Here is a 23,367-nt window from a genome sequence, read left to right as displayed (position 1 = left end):
ATTAAACTTTGGAACTACTGTATTTTCTGCACTATAAGGCGCACACAATTATAAGGCACACCCTCAATTAATGACATATTTTAAAACATTTTCCATATAGAGGTCGCACCGGATTATAAGACGCACCCTCAATTAATGGCATATTTTAAAACTTTTTCAATCACAATATAGTAATACTCAAAGTAATAACAATAATACCTCAAATAATAACTCTAAACTCTCAATAGCATAATAAGTCACAGTCAATTTGACCAACCTTGTTCAACTGTAAACACACAAAAGAAACAGGTAAAGCTTACTCTTTCAGTTCATTCCCCATCTACGAATCCCAATTTCAATATTGATCTATATATAAGGCGCACCTGATTATAAGGCACACCATCAGCTTTTTAAAAAAAATAAGGCTTTTAGGTGCGCCTTATAGTGCGGAAAATATGGTACATATGTAGTGGTATCTCTTGGCATATCAACAACTAACACCAGAAGATGGCTCATGTAAACATAATTTATTTCATTGCTGAGTAGTCTTGCAGAAAATTGTGCCACAAATGACAATTTGTATATGTACGACACTTAACAAAATAAAAGGCAGGCAATATTTTGCAGAATGTGTCACGATAACACAATTTTGCAATAAGATATTTTTTCTTGCAATTAAATTGCTCTTGAGTTGAAAAGAAAAAGTGCTGTTCTTGTCATTTACATGAACAGATGCAGTTGTAGCCATTTAATTTCTGCTGCATTTGAGATGGCCCCAAGTTTAGCTTTGACCACGAGGAAGAATGGTGTGTTTTTTCTTTTTTTTTTTTATCAGCTGATAAATAATACTTAACATGAAAATAAAATATTGTTTTATCTGGTCTTGTTTATTCGCTCAAATGAGGGGTGTTCTCAAGTTTAGTTTTGCAAAGAGCTTTGCTATGGCTTGATACATTAGCATCTTTGTTGCTGTGAATGCAGTTGCAGCTGGGGGCTTTGCATTGATGTGGTAGGCTAAAGTTGAACTCCTTACAAAGAATGCGTAATATCACACAGACAACTCTCACATGCTCTTCCATTTACACGTCTTCCTTGTGCCCTACCACTTACAACAGGAGTCTATCGGGTTATGGCAAACTCTATGACAGTCAATTAGTGTCCACATAAAGATGTGATTGACCTTTATTTTCACTTCTTCTATAATAGATCCTCGAGTTCACAAAATTGGAAATTGGAGGCATGTGGCACCAGAAAATGAGGAAAACTCCCTAACTGATATCCACATCGCTGTCATTCTCCGTTTTCATCCATTTTTTTCAAATCGATAGAAGAAGAAAATCTCTGAATTTACTTGGATGTCATTGGTCAGGATAAATATTTGCATCTTCCACAACTATTTTGCATGTTTCGTAAGTGTTGCTGAGAGTCAAGACTAACTAAATCCACAGTTGCCCCCACAACCTTGACCAAGTGGTGTAGCCATGACAACAAAAGGAACCAAATCATCAGGAAGACTACTTTATTACACTTTTGTGCTCAGGCAAAGCTAGACTCTTATCAGAGTGATTTGGATGTCCAGCTTTGTCAACCAAGACAGACGTGCGTGAGTGCTGTCATTTTCCAGACCACCAGGGACTCCTTTATGTGCTACTCCGCTTCTTGCATTGCAATCACAGCGAGGGGACAACGTTTTCTCACACACATATCACGCTGTATCTGTCTACTTGGCCTTGTAAATGTCATAATAATGTGTCCTCTGTGTGCTGTGGAATGCCTGGCACGCAGGCGCTCCCATCTCTTCCAACCGTTTTCTCCTGTGAATGGGCTTCTTCAGCCTGCCTGAGGTAACATCACGCTTAACTTTCGCAGATGGAGCAACATCAAGTGGTCCTTTCTTCTGCTCCCCTTGAAAAAAAACAAAAAACAAAAAACACCCATGTGCTCGGTTGCGGTGATGACTACTACGTCGGAGGCGGTGACGAGACTCGTTATACACTAGCTGCGCTTGCGTGTGCGGTTTTGTCTTATGTGCATATAAGGTAAGCACTGTCATGGGACGACCACTAAGTGTTGGGGGGGAGTAGGCACGGAGAGCAATCCTTCACACATGGATCACACATAATGAGCACACACATGCATATAAATCGAGGAGGGCATCAGCTATGGCAGAGTTCATTGAGTTGGACTGAGGATTGGAATGTATAGTTTAGAATAAATACGGAGTTGGTTGAGCTGTATGATATAGTCATGACCTTAGATGGAAAGGATGAAGACGTGAGGAAAGTCATAAAGTTTGATGCTGGTTGCTGAGTGGTGTCATAAGATGGTATCCGTTAACCACAAGCTCACACTTACAGTATCTGTGGGTAGATTATAAAAGGAAGTGGTGCAAAATTGACAGGAAGTATTTTTTGACAGGCCGATCTTCTTTACATTCTTATGTCTCATTTTCACACATTTTTTTCAACTCTTCCTCCTGAGAGCCAGCTTCTTCACTTGTGTCCACTGATGTGTCCATTTTGTCTCAGCATAACAGCAAACACACGAGACATGATTGGAAAGAAGATTATGTCCTCAAGTTAGGATACTAGGATTTAGAAAGATAGCTCCTGAGTCAAAATTTATGGTCCAAAAACTAATATCAATGCTTTTTGTTGATTTAACAAGTGCCCATCGAGTGGCCGACCATACTGTCACGTTAATGTTACATTGTAATGTATGGACGGAGCTGGAAGAAAACAAAAGATGCATTTAGAAAATATCATGTATGCCGCCTACATGCCCGTGGCAGAAATTAGATCAGGGTTTATGTATCCAAACTGAATCCTATCTTTTGGAAGAAACATATCTTTGGATTAGATTTGTCGTTTTGAGGAAAATGTGAGAACCAGGTCTAGGAAGTGAAAACGGTTCGTTTTAGGTAATTCAGTAATTTTTATGTATTCATCACCTTTTTTTTCTAGAGTCCTGCATTAATAATTGTATCTGTTACAATGACATTGTTCTTTCATTTGACGCTTCCGACGCTTTTGTTTTCTTGATGACGCACTGTCAGAAAATAGAGTTCTCAAGTTGTCAAGTCAAAATGTGTTTCTAGTTTCCGGTTTCCTCTGCTGGGTGTCCAGCAGTGGTGGACCATCAGGGCCAGCAAGGCCTTCTCTGGTGGCCTAAAATAACCTTACATTATCATAACAATAATACACTATAATAATTATAATAACTATAGTCAATTATTTATTATAAATTATCAATTTGATTTTACATTGATTTTTACTAAATATATATATACAGTGGGCCCCCGTGTTACGAACTTAATCAGTTCAGCGGCTACGCTCGTAACTCGAACTGCTCGTATGACGGGCAATCCAAACCTATGTTAGTTCGTGAATGCGTGCAAAAAACTTAGGTAAAAACATCACGACTTTATACACATATTAAAAATGAGTAACATAACCTACTGTACAGTTAAATTAAATAACATAAATATACAAAGGAAACATGACATTTACCTTTGGGGCGACGTGCCTTGAGCTGGGTGGAGGTGGAGGGGAGCAGAGACCAACCCGCAGAATTTATTGATTCTTAAACGGGAACTTTTCTCAAAACTAGAACATATCACCGGCGATTTCCTTCTCTTTAATCCATTATAGAAGAAGCCTCTCAATTTTGTTGTCGATCGAGGTCTGTCCACTGGCAAGGAAAGTCTTGCCCTTAGAAGATTACCGAGCGGTTCCGTCCATACTCACGAGCAAGGTTAACTATGCACGTGCCTCCTTCGTATTTTTTTATTATCTCCTGCTTGGTTTCAATTGTCATCATCCTCTTACTTCTTCCTTTACCGCCACTTACAATTTTAGAAGCCATGTCTAACAGATAAAGTTTGCAAAGTCTTCACAACATTCCTTCCTTCCGTTTTTGACTCATTTTCTCTCCTTCCTTCCGTCCCGACCAGCTGTGCCATCAAGCTAGATAAAGGCGTTCGGCCAATAGCATATCGGCATTTCTGTGATTGACGTGACGCCGGCCAATAGCATCTCCGTGAGTGAGACCGTGACTGACACCGTGACTGAGACAGTGACTGTGACATTGTAAGAGCAATATCGTTCTTCGTTGCCGTGACAAGCTTCAACTAATGACTTTGATGACGTGGCAAGGCAAAAATATACGAACAATTACAATGGCCGGCATGTCAGATTGCTCGTAAGGTGAACGGTCTGTGCGTAAGTGGGGGACAAAAAACTCCGCGGACCACGCTCGTAAGTCGAAATGTTCGTAAAAGAGGGTGTTCGTAAACCGGGGGCCAACTGTATATGTTTATATATAAAATTATTCTCCATTTTCGGTTCTTTTCGTGTCATATTATATCCATTTGGTTAAGAAACTTCCAGTGCTGTAGTTTTATGATAGAGTTTTTAGTTAATTAGCCAATTCAGCTAACTTGTGTTGCCAGGCTGTATGAAATCTGCCTTACAGGGCGATTCCATCTGCCACGCTCCGCTCCATTGAGAGCAAAACGGAAATTGGACCGACGCGACTTCCAGCATTGGCGCCCATATCAATACAAAAGGATTTATTATTGGAAATGAAACGCAGAAACTCTACAAGCAAGTCATTGAAGTCTTTCTGAGGAAAGAAAAAAAGAATGGATTTTGTACTTAAATAAGTCCTGGACAACTGTTTGTCAAGCATTTGATTGATTGATTTTTTTTTTTCATTTTTAATATGTTTTCGTCATTTTAATTTGTTCATATTCAATTAGTGGTTAAGAAATAAAACGGTGTTCTCATATAAAGTGTGATTTGTAATTTAGCGTACTATCTTGTTAAAGCTTGCCTACTTCTGGTGTAACATTCTGGGTTTATCCTGTTGTGGCTTTATTTTGTGGAGTTTTAGTTATTTGGCCTGTGAGTTCATGTTGTTCACCAGTGTCTGTCATAAGTGTAATTTGTGTCACCTGTCATGAACTGTCCAGCTCTAGTGTCTCCTCCACGCCGCCTCTGTTCTGTCCAGCTATTTTGTGTTTGCGCAATTTTTGTCCTTTAAAGTGCCAGTTTAGTTATTTAGTTGTCTAAAACATTGCTGTTTTTGCCAACCACAGCACTTGTGCCAGTTCCACAAATTTCCTGTCTCGCTGTCGTTGTTCCCCCCCGTGAGTTTGGTTTTGGTTTTTATTTCTGTTGTTACTTTTGTTCTGGTGTTTTTTTCATGTTTTGCCCAGCTTCTGCGAGTAATAAATATTTTTGCTGAGCTCATCTCATATCCTGACTCTCTGCATTTTGGATCCAGCTTCCCTCAACCGTCACCAACATGCCGCGCCAATATGACACTTGGTGGAATTCATGAAACTTTGTGGACAAATAATTCATAATATTCATAATATCATCATTTATTTTAAATTTTGGCAGTATTATGTATAATGATACGTTTTAATTGCTCCAGAAAATAGCCTGTGCAGCCCAGTAATGCATACCTGTGCACATGAGGGGTCGAATCACAGAAGGCCTAAGTCTGGAATGCATGGACCGCCACTGGTGTGCAGACTTTCCTTTAGTCGTCCAGTAGGGGCTGGATGCTCCTGGATGCCTCCTGGTGAGATGTTCCGGGCATGTCCTAGACCTGACCTCGGATGAGCGGTATAAAATGGATGGATGGACTTTCTACTTTTCCACTTTTGTCTCATGTCTGTTCCTGGGTACAACCGCTGCTTCTCATGTGACAACAGTTTGGCTTTAGCTAGAAGTGCTTCTACTTGGGAGCTCTTTTCCATGTCATTTGATTCGAAGCACAAGGGTTTTTACTTTCTGGACCTGGATTTCTGATCGGTTAGAATTTATGATCAACACATAAGTCGAAGAATCGAAATAAAACAGAACATCTCAAGAAAAGGTCATTATTTGATTTTGTATACCTTCCAGAATGGGCCTCTGAATTGTTCAAATGACTCACATACGGCAGCTGTGGAAAAGAATAGCAGGAATTAACTTAATTTCAGGATCCAGAATTCCCATTGTTGATAAGAACATGTGCTCAAAACTTGATCATTCCTTAAAATGAAAGAAAACCAAAACTGGAAGAGGTCAATAATGTGATTTGGTATTCCTTCCTGAGTGTGCCCTTGAAATGTTGAAACCGGTCAAATACGAGTCAAATATGGTAAAGATGCAAAACTGTGGCAGAGTTTTACTTTCTGGACCTGGATTTCTCATTGGTTATTAGAACATATGCTCAAAACATGGTAATTCCAAGAATGGAAAGAAAAACAGAACATCTTTGGAGGAGGTCATTAAGGTGATTTGGCATACCTTCCAGTTGGCGCTTATGAAACATTCAAATGAGCCAAATATGACAATGTGCCAAACACTTGGAGCTTGACTGCAAGTGTCAGGTTAGTTTTCCAGTATGAAGTGTCGATTTCCTACTTGAATTACTCAGTTTAACGATTGTCTCTGACTCTGAAAGGATCTCATCAGTCTATTACTTTCGCCATAGCTTGTTGACACCTTGTTACAGCATGTTCCACCTCAGGTTATCCTCCGAATTGTTTCTGAACTTTAACCCCCCCCCCCCTTACATGGCTTTGATCACTAGCTGAAGGATCTCTGCCTGGAGCTTGTCCTGCAACACTGCCCTGACCTGGAATGTTTTTTTGTTTTGATTTGGGAATTCCAGGCCGATTTTCACCTGCACCCTTCGTTTGATGCTGCAGCCTCTATAATTTATTTTTGTATCAAGACTATGTCATACAGTTGAGATTCTTATTCAAAAGAGGAGCCCCTCTCCTTGCCAGGGAGCCGTCAATGAGGCTTTGTGTTTATATTCACGGATGTCTGGATTGCATACTACGGCTGAACTCCATATCCCAAAGGGGCCCATTGTTCTGCGCCTCATCTCGCTATGGATGAGCATCTCAAATAGGGTGGGGGTGGAGGTGGGGGTGGGGGTGGGGGCGAAGAAAGGGAAGAAAAGAGGAAGGGCCACTGAGGAGACAAAGGATTATGAGTATTAAATCAAAACTCCCTGAGAAGGGTGCCCAGAAAGATCGTAGTGTTTGTGGACACTGTCACCTGAAACAAAGCAGGAATGTCATGTTTAGAGGATGAAGTTAATTATTATTGTGGGAAAAACAGTGTCTGGCCCAGATTATAAACAGAATTTTAATCAAAGCCATCCTTGCTGTGGTCAATCCCCACAATAGATCCCATATGCCTTCAATGGTGGACTTGACAGATGTCTATACTGGACAGAAGCAGAAAAAATAATCTAGACGATAGAGCTCTGATCTTCCCCTGCCAACTGGGGTCGAGGGGTCAGGGAGTTAGTGGTAAACAACAAAAGCAGGAAGCCGAAAGGTGCCATGTTTAGCTTGTCCTTGTAAACACAAGGTAACTGGGTCACATTAACATCTTGTCTTTTCTGAAGAAGAGCCTGAAATGCATTTTAATTGCAAATGAGGCAACAACTGCTTTGTATTGTCCACCTTTCATTTGATTTTCAGGAATTACCAAGTGGACACCAGATCGACAATGAGCGATAAGAATGGAAATATTAGGGACATTCCTTTGAGAATCCAACAACAGCTTCTTGAACAATCATTGTCATTTCATAATAAAAGCCAGTGGCAAATATGGTTACTGTCCAATTTCGCTCTCTGTCAACTTCCTCTTTCTGTATCATAGTCCGGGCGGGGAGGCGAGGGTGGCGTGATGTATGTCATAGTGTACTTTTACATTGTAATGAAGGGTTTCCCACTTTATTCATTGTAAGAGCCAGCACACATTTTACAGTTCCTCTCCAGGAAACAACTCAAATCTCCCATGCATCGTAAGAACAAAGATACATTGTATTTTTGGGGACTATGAGGCACATTTAAGAAACCTTATTTTTCTCACAAGAATTGACAGTGCACCTTATAAACAGGCACACTTTATCAGCTTTCCCATTGGTCAAACTTAATTAAAATTCTTCATTTACTTTCACCTTTTGGTTACAGAAAAATTAGGTACTATACACATGTCTAAATAAAATCTTTGGTTAACACTATAATTAATGTTTTTTGTACTGGTTTGTTAAATGTGCAGAAATGCGCTTTATAACACATTTTGCCTTATAGCCTGGTGCATTTTACAACCCAGCATTTCCAATACAGTCGGCCACCGGTTTACGAACACCCTCTTTTACGAACATTTCGACTTACGAGCGTGGTCCGCGGAGTTTTTAGTCCCCCACTTACGCACAGACCGTTCGCCTTACGAGCAACCTGACATGCCGGCCATTGTATTTGTTCATATATTTTCACCTTGCCACGTCATCAAAATCAATAGTTAAAGCTTGTCACGGCAACGAAGAACGATATTGCTCTTACAATGTCACAGTCACTGTCTCAGTCACGGTGTCAGTCACGGTCTCACTCACGGAGATGCTATTGGCCGGCGTCACGTCAATCACAGAAATGCCGATATGCTATTGGTCGAACGCCTTTATCTAGCTTGATAGCACAGCTGGTCGGGACGGAAGGAAGGAGAGAAAATGAGTCAAAAACGGAAGGAAGGAATGTTGTGAAGACTTTGCAAACTTTATCTGTTAGACACGGCTTCTAAAATTGCTAGTGGCGGTAAAGGAAGAAGTAAGAGGATGATGACAATAGAAACCAAGCAGGAGATAATAAAAAAAAAACTACGAAGGAGGCGCACGCATGGCTCGTGAGTATGGCTGTAACCGCTCGGCAATCTTCTAAGGGCAAGACTTTCCTTGCCAGGGGACGGACCTCGATCGACAACAAAATTGAGAGGCTTCTTCTATTATGGATTAAAGAGAAGGAAATCGCCGGTGATATGTTCTAGTTTTGAGAAAAGTTCCCGTTTAAGAAAATAAATCAATAAATTCTGCGGGTTGGTCTCTGCTCCCCTCCGCCTCCACCCAGCTCAAGTCACGTCGCCCCAAAGGTAAATGTCATTTTTCCTTTGTATATTTATGTTATTTAATTCAACTGTACAGTAGATTATGTTACTCATTTTTAATATGTGTATAAAGTCGTGATGTTTTTACCTAAGGTTTTTGCACGCGTTGCACGCATTCACGAATTAACATAGGTTTGGCTTGCCGGTCATACGAGCAGTTCGAGTTACGAGCGTAGCCGCTGAACGGATTAAGTTCGTAACACGGGGGCCCACTGTATATGGAAATTTCCATTATTAGACCTGTTCATTGCCAATGTACCTTATAACTCAATGTACCATATCATCCGTTGTGCTTTATACATGGTGTGCCTGATAACTTGATGCACCTCCTTATATATGGACATTTACAAGAACAGGTCTGCCCATTGACATTGTACCACAATAACTCAATGTATCGTGTAATGTGCCTTATGACCTGGTACAGATGATCCAATATACCTTTTCACACATTGTGGAGCACCTTGTAACCAGGTGCACCTTATATATGGACATTTCTGAAAATACACCTGTTCATTGACAGTGCCAATTATCAGTCACAATGCATCATATAATCTGTTGTGTCCTGTAACCCGGTGCATTCTATACCCTGGTGTGCCTTATAACCCTGTGTGTCTTTCCCAAAAATAGAACTGTTCACTGACAACATACCTTAATAACTTCATGTATCATAAAATCTGAGTGCCTTATAACCTGACGTGCCTTAGAATTTTGTTTACCTTTTAACATGGACATAGACACTTATGAGAACACATATGTCCATTGACACTGCACCTTACAAAAAAAATGCACTTTAAAATTTGTTGTGCTTCATAACCCAGTGCATTTTATAACTTGATGCACTATATAATCCAATGTACCTTTTAACTCAATGTCCCTTGTCACTTGATTTACGATATAAACCAGTGCACCTTGTATCTGAACTTTTCCAAAACTAGACTTGTTCATAGAGACTGTGACTGTTCATAGAGACTGTGACTTATATGGTGTGCCTTCCTGTCCCAAAATTACAGTATACATATAAATATACAATAATGATAAAAACAATCACAATTAAATTGATGTTCTTGTTGACAAAATATATGACTCGTTTATGAAGAAATAGTAGCTCCAATAGCTTTAATGATAGAAATCTCATCCATTACAATAGAGAAAAAACAGTTTATCGCAAACTTAGCTTCTATTCATCTTTAATTATGTATGTAAATGGACAAAGAAAGAATCACATATTATTTACATCTTTGTCGCCAAGACAATTTAACAGGGGTGTTGCAAATAATAGCATAATGAGCTTTAATCTTCAATTAAAACACAGCCATTAAATAGGGAGACACCAGTTTAACGCAAACTTAATTTCTTTTCAGTTTTAATTACTGATTTTTTTTTTTAATTATTATTAATTACAGATGCAATTTGACAAAAAAAACTACACATTGACATCTTTGCTGCAGGACAGTTTAGCTCATTTAATGCCAGGGACGTATTTTCACGTTTTCCATCCCGGACAATTAATCTCAGATACTTAATATTGATTTATTATTTAAGAATCTAGAAATGATCGTCTTTAATGTACTTAAGTATTGATTTAATACTTAACCCATTTCAACCCAACCCATTTCAACCCATCGGTCACAAAAGTGACTGTAAAGAAAATTCTATTTATGAGGCTCTATAGGATAAATGATTTTTCAATTTTTCATGGACTGAAATACTACAGTGTCGATGAAATGTGTGCAATGTCACGTATTTAGAGAATATTGTTAGTAGGTTAGTAAAATATGTTAGAATAAACATAGAACAAAGATTTTTCATACACATGATATATGCATTTGCACTTACTCAAATTGGGTAGGTGTGCTTGCACAATGAGTAATTACGTTGTTGTGGTCGGTCATAAAACACATCTTTTCATCAACTATTTCACTTATAAAAATAAAAATAAAAACGTTTTTGATTATTTCAAAGCTTTACCAATGGCATATGATTTGGATGTTTTCATGTCCAGGAAGAATTTGGGCTTAAATGGGTTAAGTTTTGAGGACATATTGTCTGGACTCATAAAAAAACCTGAAAATACGTCTCTGGCATTGAATGAGTTAACAAGGGCCTTGCAAAGAAGCTTTGTACCCAGTGATCTAAGAAATGACCAAACTAATTACATTTTGTCTCGACTGTAAACACACATAAATATCACCCCCACTACCACACACCCCAGGCACATACAGCACTGGAAATGGTGTCAGTCCAGTATAAATCCCTTTTGACTTATGAGCACGCCTTTGACCTTATTGCCATGACAACGGTTTGTACAGGATAATACCATTGTGGCAACACTGACACGCTATGACACAACAACACAGACGCTCGTTGTGCGATATGCCGCTCAGAGCTTCTTTTTCAATTCCTTTCTCCTGTCTACCATGCTTCAGGTGCTTTCTTTCTTTTCTTGATGTGACCTGAATTTGTGCGTGTGTATGTGTGTGGAGTAAAGAGAATTTTGTTAGATGGAAAAGTCTTGGAGCTAAAGAGGAAAAGCATTTTTGCAGTTGCTTTCAAAACAAGATTGATAAAAAGGTAGGTCAGGGCTCTTCTCTGAGCATGTGTGCATGCTTTTTCAGTGTGTGTGTGTCAAATCTTTAAACACCCACACAAGAGTCCTAAAATAAACGCTTCTCCTTTCATATATGTGAGCACATTCAGCAGTACTTGAACAACACATCCACCCCCTCCCCTTCCTCTTATTCCTCCCCCTCACCTTCCCTCCACTTTCCAAAATGTCAAAGGGAAACAGTGGATGGGAAATTAGAAGAAATTGAAACAAAAACAACGAATATTTATTCCATTACTTCAGCAAATAATATCTGTGGAACTATCTGCAGCTTTGAGGTAGAAGGAAGAACAAAAGGGAATTGAAAGAATTAATTGTTTTGGAGGGGTTTCTCTACTGTAGTCAGCATTCTATGAGCAATGTTATTTTCAAACACTGAATTAGGTACATAGTTATTGCACCATTTAAACATCAACAGTCATCTAATACTGTGGTTACAGTTTAATTGGTGTAGACAATATTTTGATCCTTTCACTTTTTTCTTGGAGTACTGTAAAATCTCCGCATACAGTTTCTATGCAAACATTTTACCCAATCTTCAACTCTATGTCAGGTATAGACTCAGCAGTGACTCAGTCCCTTTTAACCCAGTGCTAGCTTAGCCAGTTCACCTGATTTGTTTTTTTGTTTTGTTTTGTTTTGTGTTATAAGTTTTACGTTTGAGTTAAATTTTCATTTGAAGGGTCATTAAGACTATGAACAGAAATACTTTATTTTTTGGTCGATACAGTGTTTCAGTTCCGAGTATAAGTCGAGCTAAAACACGCAACATATAGAAAAAAAAACATACAGTATACCATAATTTCTCAAATATACAGTAGGAAACACCTGCATATAGAAAACACCCTTAATTTTAGGGTCAAATTCTGGTATTTTTTTATGTTACTGTGCATAAGTGTTACATTGTAACACCAAGAACTCGACAGTTGGACCACCACAGACCGGACACAGACGAGCAAAAAGTCCAATATAAGGGGTTTATTAAACAAAGGGAGCACGCAACGCATGAAAGAGGTTAACATAAACTTGGCAAAGTAGCAACTCAAGTTTGCAGGGTGAACACGCCTGTCAAAGTCAAAATGAAAGTGACATAGAAAAACTATGTAGTTGATGGCTTGACGCCGATATGCCGACAATGGGGAGGAAGGCAGCCAGCTGGAGGCAGCCGACGGAGCTGAAAGTAACAACCAAAACAGATCCGAGCAAAAACACACTTACAAAGTTGCAACAGAAATACTCACGGCATCGGGTGCAATTGCATACGTGGGACCTTTAGAACTTGACAGTATAGCAGTATACTCCAACAGCTTCCTCCTGCTCCAGTCGTGTTTAAATAACCCAGTGATGGCTGATGGCACTCAGGTGTGCGGCTGGTGGCTCTGCCCTCCCACCGGGGACACACCTGTTTCAGAAGAGAAAGAGTGAGATGGAGAAGTAGGAATGTAACAATAAGACGCACCAACAATTTGGCAACAATGTAGAAACTATGGCAAAACTGAATACATCTCATCTTTGTCAATATTTTATATTTTCTTATGTCCGTAAATTCTATATTTGAGGGTTAAGCAGTTGTTTTTCCTTTTCCTCACGATGCAGCTCGAGTTCATTTTCCCATAAATACCCAAAGTTGCGCGCAATCCATGTTCCATTAAGTTTATGATTGTGTGTATATGCCAAAAGGGTCACATGTAATATCTTTACAGGTTCTCTAACAGGTCTGGTGCCAGTCCATACCTTGCCACTCTTAATTGAATCAGCTGGCGATATCATAACCTTTACATGATCTTCTCCATTTTAGTAATGTTGCTGTGTGTGAACAAAGATGTACTTGGACTTTGGTTCAGTCTGCTCACTTCTTTTATTAAAAATAATGCCGTAACATTAGCTGCTGTTAGCTGCAACAGGCACTGACTGCGAACAACCAAATGATGCACACCCTCTAGCTCGTACTGTTACGGTACTTATTGTAAGTAAGAATACGTAAGAATAATACATAAAAATGCACAATGCACAGATCAATCTTAAATAAATGGTGTCACAAAAAAAAAAATCTAATCCTTAAATTACTGTGTATAGGACGCACCCATACTTTTGGTCTTCATTTTTTGGAAAAAAAAAAAAAGTGCCTCTCATAATTGGGAAATGACGGTAACTTGTACTGAACTATAAGTCGCAATTTGGGGGGAAATTTACTTACAGAAAATCGAGACCAATAAAGCAAGTCACAAGTTCACAAATGCCATTTTCTAAACTTACCTGAATTAGAACCCCATATTAGATTACTGGCAGAGGTAGAATTCTGATCGGTTGTACACAAGAAGGTGAGGTAGGAGGGTTGCTTGAATGTGTCAAATGTGTTGGACCAAAAAACAATATCCAGTAGAAGGGACACACGTGATTAGGCTGGGTCTCAGGAGGACTTTTAGAGCTTGCTTTAAAATGCTCTGTCATTATATTTGTTTTGGTTTATGAAACTTTATGCATCTTGGTGAAGAGTTGAGTACTCGTATTGGTATGGGGGGGGTGTCAGTAACAAACATCCTGAGTAAAAAAAAACAAAAACAAACAAAAAAAAAAAATTAAACCCAAATTGTTTTAGAGGATTCTGTGAGTCACTGTGCCTTATGAACGGTGGGCTTTTTATCATACTGCATTTTTCGGACTATGAATTATAATCCGAAAAATATGGTAAATTACTATTCTAGCCCTAAAAAAATACAAGTTGTATTTTTTAATACAAGTTGTATTTTTTTAGGGCTAGAATTCATAAGGCACAGTGACTCACAGAATCCTCGAAAACAATTTGGTTTTAATTTTTTTTTTTGTTTGTTTTTGTTTTTTTTTACTCAGGATGTTTGTTACTGACACCCCCCCCCTAAAAAAATACAAGTTGTATTTTTTTAACAGTATACCACCTTTACAATATTATTGCCTATAAGTGTGTTAGCCAAAGATGCTCATTTTTTTCAGATGAAGTGTTTCCGCTCATAGCTAAAAATGCTAATTCCCCACGTATTATGTATCTTAAGAGACTTACCATGTTTATTTGGAAATGTTCCATAATTAAATGCTGTTTAGGAAAGAAGCTTAGTGAATGACTGTATCTCATAGCGCTGCTGCCTATTTCCATCCAATCAGATGAGCCCATGCAAATCCACCTGCAGAATTCTTTCAGTCAAATCCTGACTGGAAAATGCTTAACTTTTGCCCAGTTGGCTCTGCAATCAACCTAATGTTTGCTTCCTTCACCCGCTTTACATGTCCCGGCTCATTCAGCACTGGTGAGTAACATTACATGGTGGCTACTTGACAAAATATGGAGTATGAGGCATAGATGGATGTTCGTGAGTCAGAGGGGAGAAGTGCTGATGAATGGCTTGATGGCACACTGCCCCACTAATGTTTGCAGCTGTGTCGCCGGTGGCTCCGCCTGGCCTCATGAAACAGACACAGACTCGTACTTATACACATAAATTAATAAGGCATTTTAACTGGACTTAAAAGTCCCCTTATGCTCCTAACAAGGGAAAGGGCCTTTTATATCCCCTTTATTGTTGGAACCTTAAGCTGTGGTTACTCATTTAGCATTGTATATCTCGTCTGCTGCTGCGTTTGATGATTTTAGCACTAAACCATGCACTCTCCTGCCATTTCTGATAATCACAGACTGGTGTTAGTACAGGTCACGAAGCAGAGGAAGCCATGTAGCGTCTGTATAGGAAGCTTAAAACTGCTTTCACTACTACTTTTTGTCCAGAAAGTTTCTAAATCTAGGAAATTTTTGGGTGAACACTTTGGTATGATTGAGTAACAGGTTGTATATTGAAACCAACATGGAGAAAGTTCCTCAACCTTTTTTAACCTTATGTCTTCAAGCAATACTTTGGTGAGATTAATCAGATTTATTCTAAACATCCATTAAATTTGAGGCCACTATGTTATGTAAACTTGCAACAATTAATGATAACATATTTTTTGGCCTATTAGATACACTTGAAATCCTTTACTGTATTTTCTGACTATAAGGCACGCTTAAAGTCCTTTAACGTATTTTTTTTTAGACTATAAGGCATTATGAATTATAATTTGCAGTCTCAAATAGCAGAACAATATTGGGAAAATTCTATATATGGTGCCCACTGGGTTATATGACATTTATAGTATATGACCATTTTACTACTCACAAAGCACCAGCACAGAGCTTAGTTTACACTTCAGTTCAATTCAATGAAATAAATTTAAAAAAGTACACCGCCATATGAAAAAATGAAAGGATTGTAAATTTACTTTAGATTCCACAAAATACAACAAATTTCTCAAATATAGACAGTGAATCTTATAATCAGGTGCACTTTATGTATGGATGTCAGATTTTCACTCATTTGTAATTTTAATGTCTTCTTTTTTATTTTCTTTCATATTATAATCAGTAAAACACGGTGACTTTGCATCTGTTTACAAATGAGCAGAAATACATACACACATAAACATCACAGTAGAACAGAATCTAAAATTGTCAAATAAACTTTTCCTTATTTGTTGTACTGGTTCGTTTCCCTTATGTGCAGTAATGCGCCATATAGCCTGGGGGCACCTTATAACCCGGTATCCATTAAAACTTGGTGTGCGTCATAATTCAGTGCACAGTATACAGTACAGTTCTCTACAACGAAATCATGTTTGCAGCGAGATTTTTTTCACAAAAGGGGACTGTTCACCAAAGCAAATTTATGTCTCGAACGTAAACATAAAAACAAAAAAACGTGCAATCTACACTGTGGCTGAAGTTAAAGAACAAAACCATCCAACATTGAAAAAGAGAAAGAAATTGTCAAATCTAAAATAAGCATTCGTTTTCTTACTTACATTAATTTCTTGCATAATGTCATTGACTTTGCTTCATCCGTCTTTCATCTTTATTACTCTTATCCTGACTTCCAGTGTTAAACTTGATTTAAGCTTGACACTTCGACGACATCCGCGCGGCTCCCCCTATCAAAATGAGGTTATTTCGGCAACCACGCCCCACCACGTGGGCCAGATTTTCTGCAACACTTCCGGAATTTCTTTATGAGCTGAAAACATGGCGAATTAACTGTTGCTTATGGAAGTTCGCAGGTACAAACACCTTTATGATTTGTCTGAAAAGGACTACTTTGACCTTAATACCGCAAACAACTCCTGGCGAGCACCACGTTGGAAAGAGATGAGGAATCTGTTTAGATCGTTTGAATCGACTAGGATTCTCTACCTCTGTTATAAAGTGGTGTTGTTTGCATGCTGTAGACTCTATTTACTGTCACCTATAGTATGGGAGTATATCGTTTGACAGCGGAGGAAAGACGCTCTGAGTATTAAGTGCTACAAAACACGTGCCGGCACGACAAGCATAAAATAAGCTAGACTTTAGTTGCAGACTTGTTTTCGCCATAGTTAATTTTAGTGCAAGGCAAATGCAGAAAAAAACATTTCGTATTACGCAACAGCTTTCAAATGTTAAAAGCTTCAATACATGGATTTTTTTCACACTGGGGGTATTTTTGCATATGCAGGTATTGTTGTAGAGGAGTTTTACTGTATATGAAACATTAATATTCCAATACTTGTTCAATGAAACTGTGTCTTAAATCAAGTTTGTCTTAAAAATACTGTACTATGGTAAGTCAATAGTAATGTATCCAAAATGATTCCAATTTGATAAACTGAACAGCACTCTGGAACACAAACTGCTGTTAAGTAAAGTTAAAACTGAATTTAAAAAGTTGTATCATTTTTGTATTATTGGGTTATTACAGTATATATAAATTCCTCAATCAGCATTCTTCTAAAGTTTTGCACCAAAACCTAAAGTGTTATTCCTTGGCACAGTTCCCACCTCCACAAATGTTCAGGGGAATCTGTTAATTAGTTTTTATGTAATCCCCCTAACCAACAAATGGCAACTAAAACAATGCATTTTTCCTTCACGCTTGGTAGAGTTCATTTTTAATTGAACCTTTATTTATCCAGGTAAGGCAATTGAGAACTCCTCATTTGCTGTGCCGACCAGGCAGCAAACAACAAAGCAAAACAACAAAAGCAATATAGAAGCAAACACAAATTGATGTAGTTTCATCATGGCAAAAAGTTGATATAGTGATTGGCATTGTCAGAGAGGTACTTATTTAGCATTATTGAAGTGCAAGTTCTTTTTTTTTTCAATTAGACGGCTCGCCTTTACAAGTACCAATACTCAATATTGATATTACGTCTTGTAATTTTTAAATTTTAACTAAACATGGCATAGATTTATTCAAATATAAGTCTTTAAATCACTGACATTTTACCATCTAACTACCTGTAGGTGCAGTTTGAAAAATATGAACGTAGCATAATAATTCCAGTTCATACGTTTGTGCTTACTCTTTGTTTTTTTTTTCGCGCCGCCTCTGGCCGCTGTTGATATTACAGATATAGTGAAAAGGATATGTTTTTTAGAGCAGCCAGCAACCCCCCCGGTCCGCAATATAAATCTAAGGCATTGACCGGTCCGTGGGGATCAAAAGGTTGGGGACCACTGATTTAAAGGACAAGCATGCAACGGTATGACAAACATGCAACGGTATGAGTTTGGAGCCAAGCCCGGGTGAAGGCTGGCGCCGTTGTCTTTTTAATTTTTTCCTCGGCGTGCATTTTGTATTTTTGACCCGCTATTATGATATGGAGCACAAAGAAGTTATGAATAAACGAAAGACAGGGAAATTTAAACGACAAACATGAGTGTGGGGTCGCACACTCTTAAGTCCTCAAAAACAAACAAAAAAAAATCATATTTGGCCTGAAAATCAAGTTAATTAATCGCGCAGGGCCGTGTCGGCTTTAATACCCTCAGGCCAGGTCGGTTTGAACTGGATTTTTTAGGCATAAACTATAGTTTATGCAGTCAGCACATAATTTGATCCATATATAAGGCGCACCGGATTATAAGGCGCACCGTCTGCTTTTTAAAAAAATCAGGCTTTTGGGTGCGCCTTATAGTGCGGAAAATACGGTATCATTTTGGTGAAGGGTGTACCCTTTTCGTAGGTCAATAATTTTGACAACTTTCATTGGAATGACCTCAAATTTTCACAGCTTGTGTACAAACGTTTTCATGTTTTTGTTTTGACCTTATCTTCATCTATCTTTTGTTAATCTTTTCAGGTTAAGAAATGCCGTTCACTTCAAACGAAAAGGCGTTTTGCGTGTTAGAGTATGCTGGGACTCAGTCACCGAAGACAGTGCAGCGTGCCTTCCTCTCAAATTTTGCAAAGTAGGCACCAACTACAAAACAAATTAGGACTTGGCACCATTTTCAAGAAAAGGGCTCCTTATGCATACCTAAATCGGGCGGCCATCAACTTGTGTAGTCACAGGCAGCGCTCATATTGAACATTTGTGAAAATCTGACATAGAACCAACAAATATTTGTACTTTTCTTTTCTTGTAAATTTAATCAATAAAACTTATGACGTTCAACATAAAGTGTATTTGATTTCATTAAGATCCATCAAGTAGTTTTCGAGACAGGCGAAGTTAATTTACGAAAATAAAATACTGACTTTTTAGATCGTAAGTCACCACCTCGCGCCGCGCCACTATTTGAGAACGTGCCTTATAGTTCCAAAAAATGATATGTGCAATATACAGTGGCTGAAACTTTATGGATGAGCAGAATTATTACTTCATCTTCTTTAGCTTGAGCCTCTGCAGAATATGTAAAAGCCAGGCATCCAAGCCCATCATGCTCAGCCTAACCCAAATCATAGTCGCACTGGCCGCGGGCAGGTAATTTTCGAGGAACACTGCTGAATTTTCATAGCTGCATCAGTGGTGAATTTGTATTGCGTGCATTCTGCATGGCGGCGCATCGTCTTGAGGTGACAAGAAGAGAAAGGGCAGTAAGTGGCCATTGCTGAAATACAGTACTGGCTGGAAAGCTACTGTGGCAGAGCTCGTGTTGGCATCGTCAGCAATAAACACACACACACACACACACACACGCATACACACACAAACATTGGTTGTGCCCTCCCAGCACACCCTCTGGGCTGGCACATGGAACAGCGAGGGTGGGAGGTGGGGGAGAGGTTTGTATGCCCAAGGATGAGGCTGAAAAGAGAGCAGGATGGCAAGATGGCCGCACTACCTTCGAGCATGGTTTTTGAAATGAAATTTAGTTGGATCAAAACGACACCTAAATGAATCAATATGGAAGAATTCCACTGTGGAAGATTAGCATCTTACAAAAACAGGGCATAAACCCAAAATGGTTCCCTAAAGATGGATGGATGGTTCCCCGGTGGCTGTTTTATTTTTTGTTGTTGTCTCTTTTTAACAGGGGGAGTGAGGGTAGTGCTACAGGCGTGTTATTATATAAATTACTGTAAAAAGGATTGATAGGCAGACAGCGAGATGTGTTGGGAGTCAGCAAAGGCAGAGAAACGAGAAAAGGAGGGGTGTTGTGTGTGTTGACCTAATTCCATGCAAATGGCTGCTCGAGTGGCAGACATAAATGTTGACGCTTCACTGTACATTGTAATACCGGAGTCTGAGTTTTGGCCAGCTGTGTTTTTAGCTTGACACATGTAATCTATATGCATATGCTCCCCAATGATTGCCCTTTATTATGTTTTGTTTCAAATGTACGGACCCCTGTTAACAGGGGAGCAGATTAGTTGAGACAAATGAATGCGTTCAGTTGCAGAAATTGAGCTCTCGTTTAAAGCTAAAAAACAAAAAAAAAACAAAGCCACCATGAAAAGTAAAGTACGAGTTGCCAAAAAAAACAGAGCAGTCCCAATTTGGATTCGTGTCCATCTGTACACCTTGAAAGATAGCCACTTCCTGTGTGGCCTGGAATTTGGTCATTAAGTTTCTTGCATTATTCATTTAAATTAAGGATGATCTCAAAATGGAGTAAGACATCATATCAGGTTTGGCACAAAAATGCAGAATGGTTTTACTTGATTGAACATAGTTGCAAATACATTTACTGTACATGTTAGTGCAATTGTAGGCTAAATACCACAAACAGCCTTTTCTCCCCCATAATGTGTAAAAATAAATAAATAAACAAATGAAAATAAAAAGAAGGAAACCAAACAATTTGGCCCACCTTAAACTCATACGGTCAAAAATAGTACCATATTTTTTCAGGCAATGAGTCACTCCGGAATATATGTAGCAACAGTCAAACAACGCAACATAAATTAGAATAAAAACATACATAAATCACACTGGACTGTAAAATGGATTTTGGGGAGGTATTTTATTTATATATTTTAACGTTCTAATATACAGTGGTACCTCGGTACTCGACCGCCTCTATACTCGAGCAAATCGGTGCTCGACCAAAAAATTCAAGTAGAAAATGCATCGGACCTCAAACAGATTTTCGGTTCTCGACTCGCCGAGCCGACCCGAACGCGCTCCTCGGCCCTTCTCAGCCAGCGGGTAAGCGCCAGTTCAACTCAGACCGCCAGCGGAGTAAGACGTTTGTTCGAGTATTTCTTCCCGCATTTAAACTTTTTCGTGTTGCTCTAGCCCTTAATAATGGGTCCAAAGAAAGACAGTGATAAGGGGAAGGCAAAGAGGAAAACAGTGAGGACCACTATTGAACTGAAGAAGGAAATTATAGCAAAATATGAACGTGGTGTACAAGTGTCCGACCTCGCGTCGCAGTTACCTAGCGTCATCATGGAAGGGGCTTCCCCTTCCAAGGAGTAACCCTCCCTCCCTTCCTCTCCACATCCATTCCTGTATGCCATCAACCACTCTCCAAAACGTAAATAAATTATACAAAATGGTTTATAATGCTTTATTTATCTTTATCATGTACTGCTTGTGCACATTTACTTGTGCACACATACTTTCCATTATTTCTTATGGGAAAATTGGTTTCGGTGTTCGAACAAATCGGTGCTCGACCACCACCTCAGAACGGATTATGGTCGAGTACCGAGGTACCACTGTACTACCAAATACTTTCGTATGGTCAAACAGAATGGGACAATTTAGTGGAATTATTGAGCTTATTTTTTATTGTTTGTTATTTTTAATTTTTTTAAATTTTTTTCTAAAAAGTGACACAATGAGCCTAAAAAAACGAGGTCAAAATCTAATTAAAAAAAAAAAAATCTAATTAAAAAAAAAAAATATATATATATATCAATTTACATAATAAAAAGAAAAACGTAAAACAAACTTTTGCAGAATAATATTTAGTTTTAGTCTGTATTTTGCCCTTCAAAATAGAGTGAAAAATGAACAGCCAGGTTTTCCTTCCTTTTCTCACCCCCTTGCAAAATTTGCATTTCAACCAAGGGGTTACTTTCAATTGACCCATACCCATTTTCGAAAATATGTGCAAATCCATTTGTATGTAATTTAAAATACCTGTCGAAAATGTTATTCCAAATTGGCACTTCTACACTTCCGTACGCTTGTTCATCATGCCACAATATTTCATTTTTGGTCAGACTTTCTTTTAAAAGTAGCCTTCAATTGTCCTGCCTTGTTCCCCATGGTCAATATATGAAGCTTCACACCTGAACTGTGCACACTGCAATATTGTAATTGCATTCCTCCCATAAAGATGTTTTATTACTACTGTTAAAAGCAGACATAGCAGGCTATTATCTAAATGCTGCTGAGGCCTGCAAGGTAGCCTCCAGCCTGCCCAGGACAAAACCTGATTCATTCAAATTGCACCGTATTTAAATTGACACATTTAATGGTGCCGAATATCAGCGGTGAACATCTGCTGGTGGCTGTTGAAAATGCATGCTTAGGTGTGACGCTCATCAGCGACATTTCAGCACCAGCAAATCTGGGCCAGAGGGATCCAAAAATTTCCTTAAATGAGTACTAGAGATAAGATTAAACGTTTCCAGAATGAAAGTAGGCTGAAATCGTAAAATACAGTAATCCCTCATTGTATCGCGGTTCATCTTTCATGGGTTCGCTGCTTCACTAATTTTTTTACAGTGTGGATTTCTTTTTACAGTGCATTGTGCTCTGAATCCTGATTGGCTCAGGGGCTTTGCTGTTGTCTCGAAATGAAATATTGACGCTGTACTGTATTGGTTTTTCACTTGTCAATTAATTACAAAAGGCAAGAGGATCCAAAAGCTTGCTTTCATCTCTCCTGTGTCTCTCCTCTAACTGCCTTGTGCGAACGTGCTAGTAAGCACATTGATTGACAGCTTGGTCTCTGGGAGCCTATCACGTGACTCGTAGGCATGCCGAGAGCAAACGCGCACACTATGTAGACACAGACAGCAATGGAGAAATGCGCAGCTTTGGAAATCTGACTTTTACCTAGATTTCTTTTGCAATGAATTGAACTTTCAAGTGTATTGTTATGATCTAAGAGGCTTCACTTTAATTCGATGTCCGGGCCTATCCGTTTATAAAAATCTTTTTGCTCAGAAAAAGAAAGAGCTGAATCATTACTCATAACAATGTTCAGGACAAAGAGGCATAGCTTGGACTGTCAAATATGTGAGTGACAATGTTTCCAACTTTGTATTACTGCATTAAAATGATTGTTTTAAACAAATTTGGGGCTTTAAAACAGGTTTTGATTTTTGGTTTTATTCTATAGTTTAGCATTGCATTGTGAAATAATTAAAAAATATAAAGCTGGCTACTTCACGGATTTCACTTTACGCGTGTTATTTTTGGAACGTAAATAAAGGCGATAAACGAGAGATTCCCCTATATTAGGGGCATGGGAAATTAGTGAGCTGCTTAGGCTTCATTATGTATTTTTTTTTCTAACTTTTGGTGGTCTTTGTTTGGACT

The 23,367-nt window shown here is 38.7% G+C and overlaps 1 long non-coding RNA gene across 3 annotated transcripts; it reads right to left on the bottom strand.

Annotated features, from left to right (window-relative positions):
* Window positions 1–1,400: 1,400 nt before the first annotated feature.
* Window positions 1,401–16,752, bottom strand: LOC148406665 (uncharacterized). Of its 3 annotated transcripts, none has more exons than XR_015864029.1 (5): window positions 16,408–16,752; window positions 12,783–12,943; window positions 5,888–5,934; window positions 5,450–5,794; window positions 1,401–1,884 (listed from the first exon to the last, which is right to left on the bottom strand). It is a non-coding gene; the product is annotated as an uncharacterized LOC148406665 (long non-coding RNA). The 3 variants fall into 3 exon arrangements; XR_015864030.1 differs by having other exon boundaries at window positions 5,450–5,595; XR_015864028.1 differs by lacking the exons at window positions 1,401–1,884; window positions 5,450–5,794; window positions 5,888–5,934 and adding an exon at window positions 12,505–12,715.
* Between the last annotated feature and the right edge of the window lie 6,615 nt (window positions 16,753–23,367).

Source organism: Hippichthys cyanospilos, chromosome 21, assembly GCF_059441005.1.
Source record: "Hippichthys cyanospilos isolate Australia breed blue-spotted pipefish chromosome 21, RoL_Hcya_1.0, whole genome shotgun sequence".
Classification (NCBI taxonomy): Eukaryota; Metazoa; Chordata; class Actinopteri; order Syngnathiformes; family Syngnathidae; genus Hippichthys; species Hippichthys cyanospilos.
Note: the sequence above shows the minus strand (reverse complement) of the source record. Positions and strands in the feature narration are given on the sequence as shown.